At 44.6% G+C, this 21,428-nt stretch overlaps 1 long non-coding RNA gene across 1 annotated transcript; it reads right to left on the bottom strand.

Moving 5' to 3' along the window:
* Positions 1 to 19,618: 19,618 nt before the first annotated feature.
* LOC120745955 lies at positions 19,619 to 21,101 on the bottom strand. Its single transcript, XR_005698728.1, has 3 exons — positions 20,743 to 21,101; positions 20,581 to 20,666; positions 19,619 to 20,506 (listed from the first exon to the last, which is right to left on the bottom strand). It is a non-coding gene; the product is annotated as an uncharacterized LOC120745955 (long non-coding RNA).
* Positions 21,102 to 21,428: the final 327 nt, after the last annotated feature.

Here is a 21,428-nt window from a genome sequence, read left to right as displayed (position 1 = left end):
AAAATAGGATCATGGCCAAGCTTGTAACCTGGATCCCCCGTAGCCGCTTACCAAGATTACGTGAAGTACCCTCAGAAGGTCTGCTAGATGATGTTAATGCAGCACTACGGACAATACCTACAACCACGATTACCGAAACTAACAAGCTGATCTACAATACGGCAGCAGTGATCAGCGAGATGCTTGGCTACAAGTTGAACAGCAACAAGGGGCAGTACCCTCCATGGAGAAGGAGGCTAGAGGGCAAGATCAAAGTAGCACGGAGGGAGGTTAGCCAACTAACGGAGTTGCAGAAAGGTGCGACAAAGAAGGTGCATAAGAAATACAGCAAGCTGTCCATACCTGAGGCCTTGGAAACTGCCAAGCAAAGACTCACAGCCTTGGCCAGCCGCTTGAGGAGGTACACCAGAGAGATAGAAGGCAGGAGAATAAACCAGCTGTTCTCCACAGAACCAGCAAAGGTGTACTCTCAGTGGCAAGGGAACAATAAGAGAACAGCACCACCAAGGCTGGAGACGGAGCAATACTGGAAGAGCACATGGGAGAAGGACGCAACCCATAACGGCAATGCTCAGTGGCTAGTGGATCTGAGGGCAGACCACAGCGACCTCCCTGAACAGGGTCCAGTAACCATCACAGTGGCAGATATCCAAGAAAGGGTCTCCAGTATGAAGACTTGGACAGCACCAGGGCCCGACATGGTTCACGCCTACTGGCTAAAGAAGCTGACTGCACTCCACGAGCGTCTGGCAGCACAAATGAACCAGCTGCTAGTTAACGAGAGACACCCAGAATGGCTAACCGAAGGTCAGACGGTCCTGATCCCCAAGGACCCCAAGAAGGGACCGGTCCCCTCCAACTACCGACCAATAACCTGCCTCAGTACTACATGGAAGCTCCTGTCAGGCATCATATCGGCTAAGATGAACAGGCACATGGGTCAATACATGAGCGGGACACAGAAAGGAATTGGCAAGAATACCAGAGGCGCAAAACACCAGCTACTGGTAGACAGAACAGTCAGCCGAGACTGCAAGACCAGACTGACCAACCTGTGCACGGCCTGGATTGATTACAAGAAGGCCTATGACTCAATGCCCCACAGCTGGATACTGGAATGCCTAGAATTGTACAAGATCAATGGGACCCTAAGAGCCTTCATCAGGAACTCAATGGGGATGTGGCGTACAACACTAGAGGCCAACTCCAAGCCCATAGCACAAGTCACCATCAAGTGCGGGATCTACCAAGGAGATGCTCTGTCCCCACTGCTGTTCTGCATAGGCCTGAACCCCCTCAGTGAGATCATTAACAAGACTGGCTACGGATACCGACTACGGATACCGACTACGGAACGGAGCAGTTGTCAGCCACCTCCTGTACATGGATGACATCAAGCTGTATGCCAAGAGTGAACGAGACATCGATTCACTGATCCACACTACCAGGCTATACAGCAATGACATTGGAATGTCGTTCGGACTGGAGAAGTGTAGTCGGATGGTAACAAAGAGAGGGAAGGTAGTCAGAACTGAGGGGATTGAACTACCAGAAGGCAACATTGCAGACATAGAGGACAGTTACAAGTACTTGGGGATCCCGCAGGCGAATGGGAACCATGAAGAGGCCGCTAGAAAAGCTGCAACCACCAAGTACCTGCAGAGGGTCAGGCAAGTCCTGAGGAGTCAGCTGAATGGGAAGAACAAGATCCGGGCCATCAACACGTACGCCCTGCCCGTGATCAGGTACCCTGCTGGGGTAATAGGCTGGCCAAAGGAGGAGATAGAAGCCACTGACATAAAGACAAGAAAGCTCCTTACCATGCATGGAGGGTTTCACCCCAAGTCCAGCACCCTGAGGCTGTACGCTAAGCGGAAGGAAGGGGGCCGGGGACTGGTGAGTGTCAGCACCACAGTCCAGGATGAGACAACGAACATCCAAGAATACATTGGGAAGATGGCCCCAACTGACCGAGTGCTCAGTGAATACCTCAGGCAGCAGAAACCCAAGAAAGAGGAGGGAGACGAGGAACCATCATGGAAGGACAGGCCCCTGCACGGTATGTACCACCGGCAGATAGAGGAGGTGGCTGATATCCAGAAATCCTACCAGTGGCTGGACAAAGCTGGACTGAAAGACAGCACAGAGGCACTAATCATGGCAGCACAAGAACAAGCTCTGAGCACAAGATCCATAGAGGCTGGGGTCTATCACACCAGGCAAGACCCCAGGTGTAGGCTGTGTAAAGATGCCCCAGAGACAATCCAGCACATAACAGCAGGGTGCAAGATGCTAGCAGGCAAGGCATACATGGAACGCCATAACCAAGTGGCCGGCATAGTGTACAGGAACATCTGTGCCGAGTATAACCTGGAAGTCCCGAGGTCAAAATGGGAGATGCCCCCAAGGGTGGTGGAGAACGACCGAGCTAAGATCCTGTGGGACTTCCAGATACAGACGGACAAAATGGTGGTGGCTAACCAACCAGACATAGTGGTGGTAGACAAACAGAAGAAGACGGCCGTAGTGATCGATGTAGCGGTTCCGAATGACAGCAATATCAGGAAGAAGGAACACGAGAAGCTGGAGAAATACCAAGGGCTCAGAGAAGAGCTCGAGAGGATGTGGAGGGTGAAGGTAACGGTGGTCCCCGTGGTAATCGGAGCACTAGGTGCGGTGACTCCCAAGCTAGGCGAGTGGCTCCAGCAGATCCCGGGAACAACATCGGAGATCTCTGTCCAGAAGAGCGCAGTCCTGGGAACAGCTAAGATACTGCGCAGGACCCTCAAGCTCCCAGGCCTCTGGTAGAGGACCCGAGCTTGAAGGATAAACCGCCCGCAGGGGCGTGCTGGGTGGTTTTTTTTTTTATATATATAGCACATTAAGCGAAACAAAGCAGTCAGATAAATCAAACTTTATTCAATTCATTCTTCTTGCTTCCTCCACTTCTGTACCATTGATTCATTAATGCTGTATTCTATCACAGCTGCTCTATTCCAATGTTGTTGCAGTGTATTAATGACTAACTTCGTATTGTGGATGGATATCTCAGTTGTTCTCCTCACTGAAGTTTGATCCGTTTACAGCATCCTGCCATGTGACTGCATTTGTCTCTAACCATCAGGAACCTTCACGTTAACTTTTATCGAGTGGAAAAGTGTTAGTGTTCATCCTGCAGCTTCACTGTTTGTGTTATGCTAACATAGCTGTGTCACTAGCGATCACGCAGCACAACATTATATACTAACTTCAGTAACCCTACAAACGTCACTGCTGTATAGTTTCCTGTCTTCATTTATGTTGGAAGTGATAGCAGAGCTGTACGTTTGAATTTTTAAGAAATCTCTCAGTCAGAACATGCTATATCATGCTTAGGTGGAAACTAGCAAGCTAACTTCCTGCTAACTCCTAACTCCGGTAAATGTAATAAATTCTGTTTTAATGGATGCCTGGATGTTAAACTTCATAGTTACACCTGGTAAAGCAGCAATGCTGATTGTTTTATTAAAGATGAAAGAATTTAGACAGTTTTTAACTCTCAGTGATGCTGCAGTGCTCGTTTGACTTTGGGACCTGAAGGACGGAGTTTAGGACCCAGATTACTCCCAGATTTACGAGCACCTTAGTCCGACAAATACGGTAATAACGAGGCCCGCTTGCATGTTCTACATGATCAATGTCAGCAACATGATTGGATGACCAACCTGTGAACATCCAGTAAACTCAAAAGATCAACTGTTGGTTGAACACAATTTAATCAATGCACACATTCCTGTGTAATTAAATCAAGTACAATAATCTATTCTTTATCATATCAAATGAACACACTTAACATTTGTTGGTTACATCATAATTCATCCTACACTGCTTAAAAATGTAAATAAAACAAAATCAAGCCTTGTTGAATGAACAACTACTTTGCTAATCAAGCCTAATACTGTTAGTCCCGTTGCCTCGTTGTCTGTATTCTGACTGAAGAAATATAAGAAGACAAATTAAGAGTTGAAACATGTTGATGATACAAAAGACAATTTTGAGATAAAATTTAAATTTGTTTGGAAATGCAGTGCAACATGATTTAACCAAATTTAGTTTCTTTAAACAACTTTTTAACAAAGTGTTTTAATGGTTTGTCCTCTTTGTTTTGTAAGGTTCATAATATATTAGTTAATGTAATCAAGAGGAAGTTAACATTTTTAACTGTTAGCAGTTGGTTTAATGTTAACATTGTAAAGCAGACATCTAATGTAAATGGAACTAAGTTTAAGTTTTACTTAAACAACAAATAACAGAATCGGTCTGTTATGTTCCTATTTATTCTTTTTAAAACTTTTCTTACTTATTTTTCTGGTTTAAACATTGATTTGATTGATTACTCTGCAGCCGGAAAGATTTTTGCTGTCGCTTTTTTACTTTGGACAGTTGTTATGATGCGTAACCGTACACTGAAAAAAAGACCATGTTGAATTTACTTAATTCATTAGTGGACATTGGCTGCACACAATTGTTTTGCTTTGGCAGAAACTTAAGCAACTGAGCTAAATCAACACAACTTATTCATATTCAATAAATCTGTGCATTTTGAGTTGATAAAATGTGATTGGAACATGTTTCAATGAGATCAGTTGAGCTCTTGGAATATTTTTATCCTTCACAATTTTGTCATTTTATTCCAACACTATTCAATAACTTTTACCCCAGTACTACTTGGTCACTTAAATACTACATGTTGTCTTCATGTTACATAATGTTCAACAAAGTCTAGAGTCTGGCTAACATAAAAGTTAAATTGATTTATAACGACTACCATCCTACTATCTTTATCCGGGGTGCAGGTCTGGGGCGTAACCCAGAAGTGATAGGTTAAGAGGCAGGGTACACCCTGGACAGCTCACCAGTCTATCACATAGAGACAAAGAACCATTTGAACTCACATTCACAGGTAATTTGGAATCACCGATTTGTCCAGAGAGAACCCACTACAAACTAGCCAGATTGTGGATTTGAACCCAGGACTTTCTTGCTGTGAGGAAACATCGCTAATCACCATGCTACCAATCCAGGTGTATGGGCAGAAATCTGTGCCATCAGAAACTGAATTTGAATAAGTTAAATTGGAATTTGAATTGCTCGGATTGAATCTGAATTGTAACTTGAATAAATGCTTTTACAAGCTGAATATGAATTAGCCTAATTTGAAATTCAATTTATTGGTTTGAAAATGATCATCACTAAATTGAAATTGAATTTTATATTTTGAAAATGAATTCATTTGCTTTGAAACTGTATTTTATCCTTTAAAAATTTAGCTCTCAAATAATTTCAGATTCACTTCTAACCATTCAGTTTCAGTTCTACAATTCAATTTCAGTTCCAAAATTCAGTTTTTTGGGACTTACATCCGGTTCCGGTTCAAGCGCAGATTAATAGAACTACGTTTTACTAGTGGACCGAAAGTACTACTGACGGGAATCTACAGCATCGTGAGCTAAATTAAGACTTCAGAAGTCATTCGTCATGTCGAATGACCAGCGGATAAACTCTCAGGTTGGTAATAAATGTATTACATGTATAAGAACAAGAGTCATGTTAACAAATGATAGCCGTACAGTAACTTTTATGCTTATTGTAGCTGTTAGCTGAAAATGCTAATTTAGCGTAGTTTGCCCTGCATTCAGCTTTGACAAACAAATATGATCGACTGTTTCTAGTAGAATTCCAAAGTTGTCATCTTGTACCCTCCCACAGCCCTGTATGCTTGCAGAGACCCCTACAGTAGGGAAACATGCAAAACGGTCTCCAAACCTTTGTATTTTAGCTTTATTTATGTCTTACACAGGATCCCAACTCTTTAGCTGGGAATTGTGGTTGCGAATTGTGAACAATAGCCTCGCTCTAATGTCCTCAGAACCCATTCTGGTGCAGCGAGAGCTCACCATCTCTCTATTCTTGCTGACAGCACTCCACAGTAGACGGGGCTCTGGCTCCCTCTTGTGGCGGAAACTGGTCCTTCGGGCCAGACCCGACTGCGCTGTAGACGGCGGCCCGTGCTTGACCAGCGCTTATGGGGCCGGACACCACAGAGGGAATCAACCCCGGTGGTGTTTGGGTGCGTCGGGGCATTATGTTTTTCAACATACTTTCTGTGTTTTTCACACATTTTTCCCGTGCCCTTGGCAACATGCCTAGATGCAACGGGTGAGTTAATAAACAGTGTGTTTTGTGAGACTGACATGCTTGATTCAGCTGAACAGTGTCTCGTCGTCTCTTTGTTGAAATGCATTCTTTGGGATCCAACTCGAGTCCCAGGCGCTGAAAGGTGGAGGCAGAACACACTTCTCCGAACGGGCTCCGGAACTGAGCCCTGGAGTGAACTTGGAGCCCGGGCTGGTCCGGCTCCGATCTCCCCGTGGGGGATGTTAGGCAGTCCGCTTCTTCTTGCGGTCCGACTGCTTGGCTGGTGGTGGGCCACCCTGAGCGGCAGCATGCGGGACATGTTTCCTGGGCCAGTGGGTCTTAGGGTTCTGCAATCCTAGGGGACCCTGGGCCGCGACCTGTGGGGTCGGCATGCCGGCTGGACGGCTGGTGACCTGAGAGAACTTACGGCGACTGGGTGGAGGCGGGGGCGCAGCCTGGGTCTTCCTAGGGAGACACAGCTGCAGGGCCTCTCCCTCTTTCTTTTTCTCCTCGCACCGTCTTTACATGGTGGCAACGGCGGTCCCGAAAAGGCCAGCGGGGTCGATGCTTTCGTCCAGAATGTCACGTTTTTCTCTGTCCGAAAGCCATCTTGCCCTCTCCTGTAGGACGATGATGCTGAGGGCTCTGCCCGCCGCTTGTACTGCTGCTCTAGTGAGGTGGAGACACTGGTCCATAACTACGCCCAGCTAGCATCCGGGTTCGCAGCAGCCTGGTCCTTGAGCTCCGCTGAGTAGGCTAGCAGGAGCGATGAGGCGTTCAATGCCATCGTAGTGGTGGCAACCGATTTATACGCTTTGTCAGCCAGGGAGGACTGCAGGCGTTCGGCCTTGGAGGGCAGGGACGGACCAGATGACATGGAAAGTTTCTGGTTTGGGTGGAGATGAGAAGCCACCAGATTCTCCACTGTGGGAATTTGGTAGATGCCCTTCTCCTTCATTCCAGCGCAGTCAAACGCCGTCGCTCCCTTCACGGGGTTGGGTGACAAAAATGGCTTTGCCCAGCAACGTGTGACCTCGTCCACGCATTTGGGGAAAAGCGGCAGTACCTGCTTAGTAGTGCGCTTTGCTTTGGGGAGCCTTTTACCCTTGTATCGTGAGGTGGAGGTCTCCGTTGTCACCGCGGGCCATGGGATTGCCAGCTTTTCAGCTGCCCGTTTTGCAACGTCAAATAGCTCCATGCCGCGGGACTGTGTGCCGGAGTTATCACAATCGGCCCCTTGTGTCACAGAATTCCGACCAGAGGGGACAAAGAAAACGTCGTCATCCTCGTCCAAGACGAGATGTTCCGACGCTCCCTCAGAGGATTCGCTGAGTAGCTCGTCATTAGCCTCGAGGGAATCAGACAACATAGCTTCGCAGCTGACCTCGGCATCATCCTCCAGCGGGAGGACGATATCCATCTCGTCGCCCAAGCTGGTGCCTGGTGTGCTCCATCGGTGGGCCGATTGGAGACAGCATTGGGTCCTTCTTTGACAGGCAGTGTTGCCAACTTAGCGACTTTGTCGCTATATTTAGCGAGTTTTCAGACCCCTTAGCGACTTTTTTTCTAAAAAAAAGTCGACTTTTTTTCTAAAAAAAGTCGCTAAAAAAAGACGTGAAAGCGCGTATCGCTTTTACTCTCAACAAGCAGCGGGTGCTGTAACGCAGTCAGTTCTTCTTTTACTCTTTTACTCTTGTGCTGTTTTGTGGATAACGAGGTTTAAAACTACTTATAAACACACACACACAAAGTAACTCCACCAGAGTGCCTATTTCGGGTCACTTTTGCCCGTCCAAGCCCGGGTAAAGGAGCAGGGTTGGAATTGTGACATTAAAAAAAAACAATAATTGCTAAAAGAAATTTAATTTGTAGTTCTAAATAAACTCTAAATGCATTTAGGACGTTTTTTACTCACTTTATGTCTCTTCCACGATGTTATTTCTCTCTCCAACAACATAGGTTACAATTAGATTAGCATGACCAATTATGCAAATTAGGCAATGACGTCATTTAGCGACTTCTAGCGACTTTTAGGACAACCAATAGCGATTTTCCTTATTGAGGAGTTGGCAACACTGTCAACAGGCTAGCCTGGCGGGCTAGCCTTCGACGAAGGCTTTTTAGGGTGAAGCGAGCGCAGTGTTCGCATATACCCGGTGTGGAAATAGCCGCTTGGGCGTGTTGCAGCCCGAGGAACATCACACACGCGTCATGTGTATCTGAACCTGAGATTTTGCAACCACAGGGGCAAATTCTGGGCAGCGGTTTGCAGTCTGCCATATTAAGGAAGCTTGGTGTAGCTAGCTTGGAATGGCTGGACGGCTAACGCTGATCTTTTTTCTTTTTTTTCTTCTCTCGGTCGGGTAGCTATGGTGAGCTAGTATGACCTAGCTAGTGTGGTGGCTAGCGTTTGTGCTACTTGGCTTGGTGACCGTGTGTAGCAAAGACAGTTAGCTTGGTCAGCTAACTGTTGTGCTAGGTGCATGCTGGCAGCTAACACACTCTCCGACCTGGCTCTGTGGTGAAGAGTAGGTGACTCGAAACGCGAGCCGCGCTAGCACCTGGTGACCAAGGTGTTAGCTTGCTCACGTGGACAGTTAAGCTAGCACTCATGTTCACAGTCAGGAGAGATGAGGTTTCTAGGAAATTGAATGACGGGTGACGCTGCGTCACACCCTTTTATAGGGAGGAGGGTGGCCCCTCCCTGACGCAAGCGTCACGACTGCCAGCCAATACTGGCTGGAGTAATGATATAGAGGCTTCTGAGGACAACGCTGAGAGAGCGTTCCCCAAAGTGAGACACCGAAACGAATGTTTGAAAGAGAACAAACAGTTGCCATTGCTATTGCTTTGGTCCTGCTAAATTCCTTCAACAATGTTTCCTGGTAGAATATTTACTTTTCAACTTTTGTAAAACAGTAAAGGTAGAAGTCTGAGTATTATTCTTTATAAGTGCAAATAGCTCTTACAGATTACCCTAGCACAGGGGTCGGCAACCTGCGGCTCCGGAGCCGCATGCAGCTCTTTAGTCCTTATAGTGCGGCTCCGCGTGGTTAATAAATTAGAAGTATTTAGCTGAAGTGTATTTTATTTATGTTAGTTCTTTTTTAACTTGTAGTTCTAAATTGGAAGATTATTGTGATATTGAAATATAAAAATAAAATTATATTCTATTATTTTTTTCATCGCTCAAAATAAGCTTCACACTTGCAGAAGCCGGTGTACCAGCCGAAACGGCGTGCATTTATCGAGACTTTCAACCCCAGGTAGGCCAATTATGGATCTTCAGATCCACATTATGTCAGCAGCTGTTCTCCAGCGTGAGCGGCGAGACGTGATTGCGGGTGCAGCTCAGGGGCGTCCGCCTCCCCTGCAGCGACAGCTTACAGTCCTGCGTAAAGATGAAAGTGACTTTGTACAGTCCCAATTTGCAGACGCTGTGCGCAGAGGTTCAGGAGCAGAAGTCCCATTGTAAACATACCATCTCTTTATTGACCACTTTTCACACACGGTTTGCTATACACATACAGCCGGCTGTAGCTTTTCAGCTCACAGCCCGACACATACCAACACGACAGCATAGATAGCACAGACGTTATGGCGGAGAGATGTGATTGCGGGTGCAGCTCAGGGGCGTCCGCCTCCCCTGCAGCGGCGCTGCAGACGACGCCCCGCCACACACATTAACCAGGTAAAATACATATTTAGGCTGAATTTTGCAAATATCTATTTTTCATTTTTTAGCAGAATAGCGCTTTTTTTCCCAATTATTTTTTAAAAGTCAGGTCAAGGCTCCAAAAGCCCAAAGGAGATATAACAGTTTTTGTTTGCTACATGGATCATTTTAGTTCAGCTGGTGTCTTTCCTTTTGTTATATTTCTTTAAGAGTTCAAACTGTGTTAATTACATAAATAAAATGTAATTTTCTCTGTAGCACTTCATGGATTTCATAAGCATAACCTTAGTTGTTCACACAAAGCATAAAGGTAAAAAAAACAATATATACAGTATTATCTTCATTTTAGATGTCAAAAAGTATTTACGTCTCCCAGTGTTTTCTTTTGCCTGGAAACGGGGTCCAAATGGCTCTTTGAGTGTTAAAGGTTGCTGACCCCTGCCGTAGAATAACAAAAGTACTGTTTCCAAAATCCACATATGTCTGGTTGACCTTGGATTTTTGACTGTATGCTTCAAGCATACAACACCATGGCCTTAACCATATTATGAAGCTTACATGTAAGTTCAATAAGGAAGATCTATGGTCTCACATCTGCCCGCTCCCAGGTGCAGCCAGTTAAATCTAAGCCTTATCACTCCGACTTTCCCACACTGTCAAGCTGTTCGTGCCATCACGGGTCTAGTCCAATCACCTTCTCCAGGCCAATCAGCATTCATGAAGCATGCTTTAAATCTCACTGTGCATCTTTCATTGTCCTTTGCAGATGCCTTTGTGCAAAAAAGACTAGGGATCATTAGAACCAGGATATGGAGGTTTACCCCGCAGACTAGACTTCTGCAGACCCAGAGTTCACCCTCAGCCACTCAGATGGGACTACAGCTGACCACTCCCAGCCAGGTAATGGAATTGATCAGGGAAAAATACATTTATCCAACATTTTCTGCAAACTAATTTAATCTAAAATAGTTTCTTGACTTCCACTTCATGAAGATGTAAGTCTAGCCCCTCTGCTGTACAAGTGCTGCTGATGTTCCTGAGACTGGAGCAAATTTTTCCGTGACAATCTCTCCAACGTCTGCACCTTTACTCTCCTTTCCAGAACATACTGAATCCCATTTTTGCTGGGCTTGGCCCTTCCTCCAGGTTTTCTTTAATCCAACACCCCCCGCGGGTTCCACAAAAAATAATGAACTACCACATAATATTCAGAGTATGTTTTTTGAGAAAAGGAAGTTATCATTTAAGGGGTTTTTGTAACTTCAAAGCTGTGAAGGTACGTACTACCAGAAAGAGCTTTTGTGCATGCAGTGAAGCTGTGGAATACGCAGTTGAAGCCAAACATAAAGCAGTTCAAAAAGAGTTCTGAAAATATGATGTTCATGAATTATAAAGAAAGGGAAAATGTTGGAATTCAGTGAATTTAGTAAATTTTATGATGTGATGTATATATTATATCTGAAATCTGTTTGTTATTATTACTGCAGATTATGTCAGTAAGGAATCTGACTGAATATTGACCGATAGCTTATGCAAAGGGGTGGGATTAAATAAGTGTGCACTTCTTCCCACTCCTTTTTGATTTGTAACTGAATCAGAACAGTTGAAGCAATTTTGAAATGTATTACCTTTATTTTGTATACCATTTTTTCTCTTCTTTGGTAAATGAACTTTGTATATTGTGTACATGATCGAAATAAATTAACAAATACAAACAAACAATACAGCCTATCTTTAATCAACACAAAATGTGGTCAACACTGTGTCACGGTGAACCATGTGAACATCAGTATTTATCACTTGATCAAGCCTGAGCGTTGAGTTTCATCACGAGGCTGCTCCGCCCGTGCCATCTCCTCCTCCCCAGAGTCATCATTGAATAACCTCGCGTCACCACTGAGCGCAGCGCAAACGTTACATGCCACTCAAGGTCGACCACATCCTCACACACTGCTCCAACAGGTTATTTAAACCCCGGCCAATCTGAACCCAGAATTAAGGGCTCCATCAGGCGTGAGCTAAGTGCAGCCTTTACACTGTGCTTTTTACCCTTGTATTTAATATGCAGCGGTAAAAATAATATATTTGTGTATGTCCCATGCACATACGTAATTTCCACCCACTCTGCCTCCGCCCACACCGCCAACACACGTGTCTCAGCATTTGCATTGCAGTCTGTGAGTTGGCCTCCTCTGGGCTGGGTACCAGTGTCAGGAGTGCCAGTTGTCGGTGCATCTAGGTTGTGGTCGCGCCAGTGGTTAAACTGGCTGAGCTGCCAGGTGGTTTTCAGCCAGCGACACAGACATGTCAAGGCTTGCTGGCCAGTGGCAGTGGACCCACTCCGCCATTCCTGCTGGGAGCACTTCCACAAACCGCTTGAAGAGGATCACATCTAGCAGCCGAGCCTCCCCCATTGGAGCCACCTGGCCTCTACGTCACTCAGCCGCCTGGCCCCAATTGTCCCTCCTGGAAGCATCTGCGTATTCCACAGGCCCTGATAATCACCTGGCGGGCATCCTCAAATGGCCTCCTTGACCCCACAGACAAGTATTGTTGCCAGTACTCCCAGCACCCAGATCCCAGTAGCGGATCTGTCATCCCGCGACTGGGTTTAGGCACCACTGAGACACGAAGAACCCACACGTACACACTCTTATCACGCTGGTTACACTTTATTTAGCACTTTAAGTCGATCTGTGCAGCTTTTCAACAGACTAGTTCCTGGCGCAACCTTCCTCTCTTCAGTCCCAAGTAGTAACCGAAAGGGCAGGGCTGATCACAACCAATCAGTCCCAGCTGCTCTGCTGGCCTTCTGGCACTGGCCACCGAACCCACTGCCCCACCTCTGCAGCAGAGGCGCAGACAACACCCTGTTGTCTGATGCAATGAGCATCAAATCCACTTTCCTACACAAGAAAAAAATACCTACTGCGCTCACCAGAGCAAACTTTTAAAAAGATAGCTAGGACACACCCACACAGCCATAACAACAAACAGAACATTCCTTAAAGAAAACACATTAACCTATTTATCACCAGAAAACAATCAAAAGAAAATATAGGACTTTTACCTGCTTCCTTAGAAAGGACACAGCACTGTCTGGGTGGAAACAGGAAGTAGAAAAGGTCAAGCCAGTCTTGTCAGGTTTCAATTTATAGTCACAAAAAGGTTCACTTTAGTAGGCTTCTGGTGGACACAAACCCCCACAAATAAATTTAACACTGCTGTCATACTTGATTACCAAATACACATGTTTGGTCCAATTTTGCCACAAATTTCCTAAAGCCTTTATCCTCCACAAAGTTGAAAGGTCATCAGTCCACAATTACAGAGACTAAGGCTTCACCCAAGTCCTTCTTTGTCTTCACTGAAAAAAAATAGAGAACCTTTTATTTGTGCTATTATCATTGTTACTTACAAATATGGTAAAAATGCCAAAATGTGTCAGTATAGTAAGATAATTACCCACACTTCAATTAAATTCAATATTATTTCTACAGCGCCAAATCACAACAGCAGTTGCCTCAAGTGGCTTTATATTGTAAGGTAGACCGTACAATAAGACATACAGATTAAAACCCAACAATCATATGACCCCCTATGAGCAAGCACTTTGGCGACAGTGGGAAGGAAAAACTCCCTTTTAACAGGAAGAAACCTCCATCAGAACCAGGCTCAGGGAGGGGCGGGGCCATCTGCTGCGACCGGTTGAGGTGAGAAAAGGAAGACAGGATAAAGACATGCTGTGGAAGAGAGACTGAGGTTAATAACAAATATGATTCAATGCAGAGAGGTCTATTAATACATAGTGAGTGAGAAAGGTGACTGGAAAGGAAACACCCAGTGCATTATGGGAATCCCCCAGCAGCCTACACCTATTGCAGCATAACTAAGGGAGCATTCAGGGTCACTTGGTCCAGCCCTAACTATGTGCTTTAGCAAAAAGGAAAGTTTTAAGCCTAATCTTGAAAGTAGAGATAGTGTCTGTCTCCCGAATCCAAACTGGAAGCTGGTTCCACAGAAGAGGGGCCTGAAAACTGAAGGCTCTCCCTCCCATTCTACTTTTAAATACTCTAGGAACAACAAGTAGGCCTGCAGAGCGAGAGCGAAGTGCTCTAATAGGGTGATATGGTACTACAAGGTCATTAAGATAAGATGGGGCCTGATTATTTAAGACCTTGTAGGTGAGGAGCAGGATTTTGAATTCAATTCTGGATTTAACAGGGAGCCAATGAAGGGAAGCCAAAACAGGGGAAGACTGCTCTCTCTTTCCAGTCCCTGTCAGGACTCTTGCTGCAGCATTTTGGATTAGCTGAAGGCTTTTCAGTGAGTTTTTTGGACATCCTGATAATAATGAATTACAGTAGTCCAGCCTGGAAGTAATAAATGCATGAACTAGTTTTTCAGCGTCACTCTGAGACAGGATATTTCTAATTTTAGAGATGTTGCGCAAATGGAAGAAAGCAGTCTTACATATTTGTTTATTATGTGCATTGAAGGACATGTCCTGGTCAAAAATGACTCCAAGGTTCCTCACAGTGTTACTGGAGGCCAAACTAATGCCATCCAGAGTAAGAATCTGGTTAGATACCATATTTCTAAGATTTTCAGGGCCAAGTACAATAACCTCAGTTTGATCTGAATTAAGAAGCAGAAAGTTAGCGGCCATCCAGGTCTTTATGTCTTTAAGACATTCCTGCAGTTTAACTAATTGGTGTGTGTTATCTGGCTTCATGGACAGATAGAGCTGGGTGTCATCTGCATAGCATTGAAAATGTCTGCTATGTCTTCTGATGATACTGCCTAAGGGAAGCATGTATAATGTAAACAGAATTGGTCCTAGCACTGAACCCTGTGAAACTCCATAATTAACCTCAGTGTGTGAAGAGGACTCTCCATTTACATGAAGCCGATTATTAGAGATAGGTTGATCATATTTAAGATTGAAGCATTAATTAATGGCAGGACTTCTTTGAGCAGTTTTGTAGGAATGGGGTCTAAAAGACACGTTGATGGTTTGGAGGAAGTAATTGTTGAAGTTAACTCAGAAAGATCAATTGGAGAAAAAGAGTCTAACTTAACATCAATGGTACTAAGAGTAGCTGTAGATAATATTACATCTGTGGGATGATTATTGGTCATTTGTTCTCTAATGATAAAAATTTTATTTGTGAAGAAGTTCATGAAGTCATTACTAGTTAATGTTAAAGGGATGGTTGGCTCAATGGTGCTCTGGCTTTTTGTCAGCCTGGCTACAGTGCTGAAGAGAAACCTGGGTTTGTTCTTATTTTCTTCAATCAGTGATGAATAGTAAGATGTTCTGGCTTTGCGGAGGGCTTTCTTATAAAACAACAAACTATTTCTCCAGGCTAAATGATGATCTTCTAAATTTGTGACATGCCATTTCCTCTCCAGCTTACAAGTTATCTGCTTTAGGCTACGTGTTTGAGAATTATACCACGGAGTCAGGTACTTCTGATTTGAGGCCTTAGTTTTCACCGGAGCTACAGTATCCAGAGTCGTACGTAGTGAGGAGGTAAAATTATTAACAAGATGATCGACCTCTGTTGGTGTAGTAGATTGTTAATCATTAATATTTAATCAGTGCTGATTATTGATTCTGGTACATATGTAGAAATCAACTGAACTAAAGGTATGACATCTTTAACACTCAGGCTCCTCCTCCTCGTTTTCAATAATAATAATAATGGATTGCATTTATATAGCACTTTTCTAGGCACCCAAAGCACTTTACAATTCCACTATTTATTCACTCTCACATTCACACACTGGTGGAGAAAAACCACAGCCGCCCTGGGGCAGACTGACAGAAGCAAAGCTGCCATATCGCGCCATCGGCCCCTCTGGCAGGGTAAAGTATCTTGCCCAAGGACACAAAGACCAGGACAGAGAAAGCTGGGGGATCGAACCGGCAACCTTCCAGTTACAGATGAGCTTCCCAACCCCCTGAACCACGGTCACCCCAACCAGCAGCTTTAAGAGTTTCTGTATATTTCGCTCTCAAAAGGTAATTCTGAATCTGCTATTTAACGGCACTTGTGTAACAGTATTTACTAATACTAACACTATTTAAAACTATTTATAATTAAAGTAAAGATGTCCTCATAATGGGATGTAAATATAAATATAAATATAAATTAAATTTTAATTTAAAAATATAAATTAATACATTAATAATTTATATTATTTAATAATTAATTAATTACATTAATTTAATATTATAAAATTAATACAGGCTTTTAAAAGTTACCGTATTTTCACGACCATAAGGCGCACTTAGAAGTCTTAGATTTTCTTCAAAAAGTGCGGCGCGCCCTATAGCGCGGTGCGCCCTATGTGTTGTAAGGAGGACGTAGTAGAGAACACCATGAGAACGTTAAAGGGTGAAGTGTGGGCGTTGATCGTATATACCGGGACAATCGCACATACCTGTATAAAAGAACAGGTATGTGCATTATGCAGGACATCGTTGTTTTAACAACCCTGAAAATGGCAAAGAGACACGCTTACGAAGCACAGTTTAAACTGAAGGCCATCAGCTACGCGGAGGAACATGGAAATCGAGCAGCGGCGAGAGAATTTAAGATTAACGAATCGATGGTTCGCAAATGGAGGAAGCTGGAAAACAAGCTCCAACAGGTCAAGAAAACGCAGCTGAGTTTCCGCGGACATAAGGCGAGGTGGCTCGAGTTGGAGGAAAGACTCGAGCGGTGGATCATCGAGCAAAGAGCGAGCGGGAGAAGCGTTTCGACGGTCACCATTCGGCTAAAAGCAGTTTCACTAGCTGAAGAGATGAACATTGAACATTTCCAAGGAGGTCCGTCTTGGTGCTTTCGTTTTATGAAACGGTGCCATTTTTCCATCCGGACCAGGACTACGGTAGCGCAGCAACTTCCAGCGGATTATAAGGAAAAGCTGGCCATCTTCCGCTCCTACTGCAGCAAACACATCGACGACAAAAACATCCAGCCCAGCCACATCACAAACATGGACGAGGTCCCGCTCACTTTTGACATCCCGGTGAGTCACACTGTGGAGAAGCAGGGGACCAGCACGGTAGCGATACGCACAACGGGGTATGAAAAGTCTTCTTTTACTGTTGTGCTTGGCTGCCATGCTAATGGACAGAAACTGCCGCCTATGGTGATTTTTAAGCAAAAGACTTTGCCTAAAGAGAAGTTTCCAGCAGAAATCATCATTAAGGCAAATGAAAAGGGCTGGATGGATGAGGAAATGATGAAAGACTGGCTGAGGGAGGTGTATGTAAGGAGACCAGGTGGTTTTTTCCACGCATCACCATCGCTGTTGATCTGTGACTCTATGCGTGCCCATCTCACAGCCGATGTGAAAAAACTTGTGAAGCAAATGAACTGTGAGCTTGCTGTCATTCCGGGAGGCCTGACAAAGGAACTCCAACCGCTGGACATCGGTGTGAACCGCCCGTTCAAAGTAAGGCTGCGAGCGGCCTGGGAGCGATGGATGACCGGTGGAGACCACAGTTTCACTAAGAGTGGAAGGCAGCGCCGGGCGAGTTACGCCACAATTTGCCAATGGATTGTAGATGCTTGGGCTAACATGTCTGCTGGCACTGTTGTTCGAGCTTTCGCAAAAGCCGGCATCGTTTCCGAGGAGCCGCACGGCACGGAAAGTGACTCTGACGGTGAAGACAGTGAACCTGGCATGTTTGATGGAGATTTAGCGCAGCTGTTCAATTCAGACACAGAGGATGAGGACTTCGATGGGTTTGATTGATGATAAAAATGTGAGTACCAAACTTTGTTTTGCTCCTGCTTTATTTTTAAATACGCACACTTGTATGCTTGTGTGTTGTTGATGATGACAATTACCGGCAATAGAAATGTGAGTAAGGTACCGAATTCAGGTTTGCTCCCGCTTTATTTTTAAATACGCATACGGTACTTGTATGCGCCCTATGGTCCAGTGCGCCTTATGTGTGTGTTAAATACAGTAAGGGCACATATAACTGAGACTGCGCCTTTTAGCACAGTGCGCCTTATGGTCGTGAAAATACGGTACATATTTTATATTAAAAAATAGTTCACAACATTAATCATCATTAATCAAGTCATCTCACTTTAGTCTTTAACATTGAAAATACTCAAATATTAGACTCCAACAATCAGATGTTTACCTATGCTTGGAAATGGAAAAAAGAACTTCATTCTAACAGGAGAGATCTCTCGGAGAGCAAGGCTCTCTTTATTTATCTTTTATGAAATATTTAGGAATTTAATGGGGCTAAATGAAAGAAATGCAAAACGGTTAAGTAAAATATTTTTAAAGAAACTGTAAAAGCATGCTGCCTGTTTCAATTGCTCCAGCTTTTTACTACATACTTTAACTTTTTGTCCTTTTTTCATCTTTTACTTATTATTTAGAGTACTAGTTTGTTTCCTGTCATCATCAGAAGTTTTCTAATGACTTTGTCACACTGAGCTACAGATGATTCTGTTTGCACCATGTGACCGAAGAATTGGAAGAGAGTGCAGTAGGTTTTCTCTATCTTCTGAGGCAGCTGCTGTCTTTTAAAATCTAGTAATATTGCGATCGTGGCTCAAGAGTTGGGAGTTCACCTTGTAATCGGAAGGTTGCCGGTTCGAGCCCCGACTTGAACAGTCTCGGTCTTTGTGTCCTTGGGCAAGACGCTTCACCCGTTGCCTACTGGTGGTGGTCAGAGGGCCTGGTGGCGCCAGTGTCCGGCAGCCTCGCCTCTGTCAGTGCGCCCCAGGGGGGCTGTGGCTACAATGTAGCTTGCCATCACCAGTGTGTGAATGTGTGTGTGAATGGGTGGATGACTGGATGTGTAAAGCGTTTTGGGGTCCTTAGGGACTAGTAAAGCGCTATACAAATACAGGCCATTTACCATATTGTGGGGATAGAGCTGGACCCCCTTAAGGTGGTGTCAGAGAAGTGGATAGTGTCCACGATAAGGGCAATGTTAGATAATACCTCCCAACCACTCCACGGCGTGCTGACCAGTCACAGGAGCACGTTCAATGAGAGACTGAGATTGCCCAAATGCACCTCTGAATGACACAGGAAATCATTCCTGGCTGTGGCCATCTGCCTGTAAAACTCCTTCGTCTAATGTAGATTGCAAAAGTTAAACCCTTTGCACATCCTCTACAGTGAAAATAACAAATAACAAAGTTTTACAGTTTGCTGGTAAAATGTCAATCATATATATTTAATCTCTGTAATGTTCTGCATATTTCTAATTCAGCTATTTGTATACATTAGAGATTGTTCTTATATTTGGTAACTTCGTAATATCTTGTATTGTTTAATTTTTTTCAGTCTATTGCTGTTCTTATTATATTGGAGCAAGTGTAAGTAACTTTAGGTTACCCGCATTGCCAGACAAGCTTATCTCAAGCGTGGGGTGGCTGTAGCTCAGGAGGTACAGCAGGTCACCTACTGATAGAAAGGTTGGTGGTTCAATTCCAGGCTTCTCCAGTCTGCATGTCAAGTATCCTTGGGCAAGATACCCAGGACACTGCCAGACCACAAGTAGAGTGAGCCTGCAGGCCATCTGGTCCCTGCCACCCCATACTTGTGTAACCAAGAGCAATCGCCTCCAATCGCCTCCAATCCAATGTGAGAGCCGTTGCTAACTGATATCCCTACCCTTATAAATGAATGCCCACGAAAGAAAAATCCTGAAAAGGATTTCAGAAAATCCTTGGTCCTGCATGCATGTGTGACCAAGTGATCAGCGGGGTTATAAACAAAATAATAAACTTGACAACGCCACCTAGGGGAATTGCACCCCCAGGAAATATATTTAAGAAAAATAGATAAAAGGAATAAAAGGAGTCCGCACAGATTCAAGGATGCACACTGAGGCAGGTTGGCTTCCAATATCAAAACAGTTTTATTTATAGAAAAATAAATAAAATATTAAAAATCAAGATGTAGCATCATTGTTGACAGTGTCCTACAGTAAAAATAAAACAATCGTAGAACTTGGACTTACCAGCAGCCGTGGAACCAAAAGAAAAAGCACACAAAAAGAATCACTGCAGCCCACCCAGTGCTGTACAAAAGAAAGTGTGAAAACGACCCACCACCTGAGGTCCCAGGGCCACTGGCTCGTCCTCCGTTCACTGAAATAAAACACAGAAAAATATGTTAAAAGGATAAAAGGACACTGAGCGTCAGGCTCGCTACAGATCATAAAAAAACTAAGACACACTTTAATAACTTTAATAAAAGAAATCACACACACGCACACACACAGGAAAGGCTTATACCCCACGGGTCAAACTACCCCTCGTGCTGGTAATAATTATTCTCAGACGTAGGCCGGTCTGGCTCCCCACCGGCTGAGACCGGCAACCCAGGCGATTTAGAGTCCCAGCACGACACTCGGGCAGAAAGTCACTTCAGCCCGATCACAGAAGCGTGGGTACGAGCAACAGTCCAAAATAAAATAGAAAAACACCAGGCGAACCAAAAAAAGGTAAGCCTACTTAATAAAAACAAGATAAGACAAGACAAGACAGCAGACTCCACCAAGGAGGAGTTCACAACAGCGGCTGAGAAGGCAGTTCACTCTTCCAATTTAGGTTGGGCGATTTGCCATGGAGAGGTGAGTACAGCAGTGAAACCCTGAAACAACAGATAAATGTAACCTTAAACTCTTATAGCTATGAATGCTAATAAAAGTAGTTCTAACGGCTTACCCCAGGACCGGAGGCACTATATTCTCATTGGTGGGGGTAACACGAACACCTCTCTCCGCAATGGCAGAATAAAACAGACTGCTGCGCTACAACAGGCCGAAAAAAGTATATTAACACAAATTCCAGTATTCGGAGGGAATCGGAGGTTAAGCGAGAGCATACCTGTAGCTCTTGCTGATCAGTCCGTCGCAGTACGCCAGCGTTTACTGCTGTTTTGCGCTAAATGCACGGGGGGAAATAATCCAACAAAACATCGGCTTAGCTTTATACGGGCTAGCGCCACCCTGCAATCAATGTGCAGGTGGGTTCCCAATTAACCGAGTTGTGCGGCGAAAAGAACGAGCGCAGGAGAGAGAGAGAGTGAGAGAGAGAGAAGAAAAAAAACGGAAGGCGAGTAGCCCATCTGGCTACACATGCAAAATTCAAACAGGACACAGTGTATGCAGCCTTCTTAAGAAGAGAAAGGGGGTGGGGACAATGCTGACAGGACAATAGGCACACATGCCCCAACAACCTTAGGCACACCAGCACCAGAGCACATTCCCCTCTTACCAATATTATCCATGCACCATGATACACAGGGAGAGAAGCCACCCAGTGCTGAAAATGCCTCATAAACAGCCGGCCACGCTGGACCACCAGATCCAGTGGCCAAAGGGATAATCTGAAGGAAACTGCTTTGTGTGGGCGAAAAAGGCCGAGGCAAGCTCTGCACGTTTTCACTCTCTCCTCTGACAAGCGGGCTGTAAATGAGATCGAGTCCAGAGATAACCTGAGGAATGATATATGTTGTACTGAAGACAACACACTCTTCTCAGTGTTTATTATGAAGCCCAGGTCAGCCAGAT

This window comes from Simochromis diagramma, unplaced genomic scaffold (assembly GCF_900408965.1).
Source record: "Simochromis diagramma unplaced genomic scaffold, fSimDia1.1 OVJJ01000644.1, whole genome shotgun sequence".
Taxonomy (NCBI): Eukaryota; Metazoa; Chordata; class Actinopteri; order Cichliformes; family Cichlidae; genus Simochromis; species Simochromis diagramma.
The sequence above is the reverse complement of the archived record's forward strand: the minus strand, read 5'-3'. Positions and strand labels throughout refer to the sequence as shown.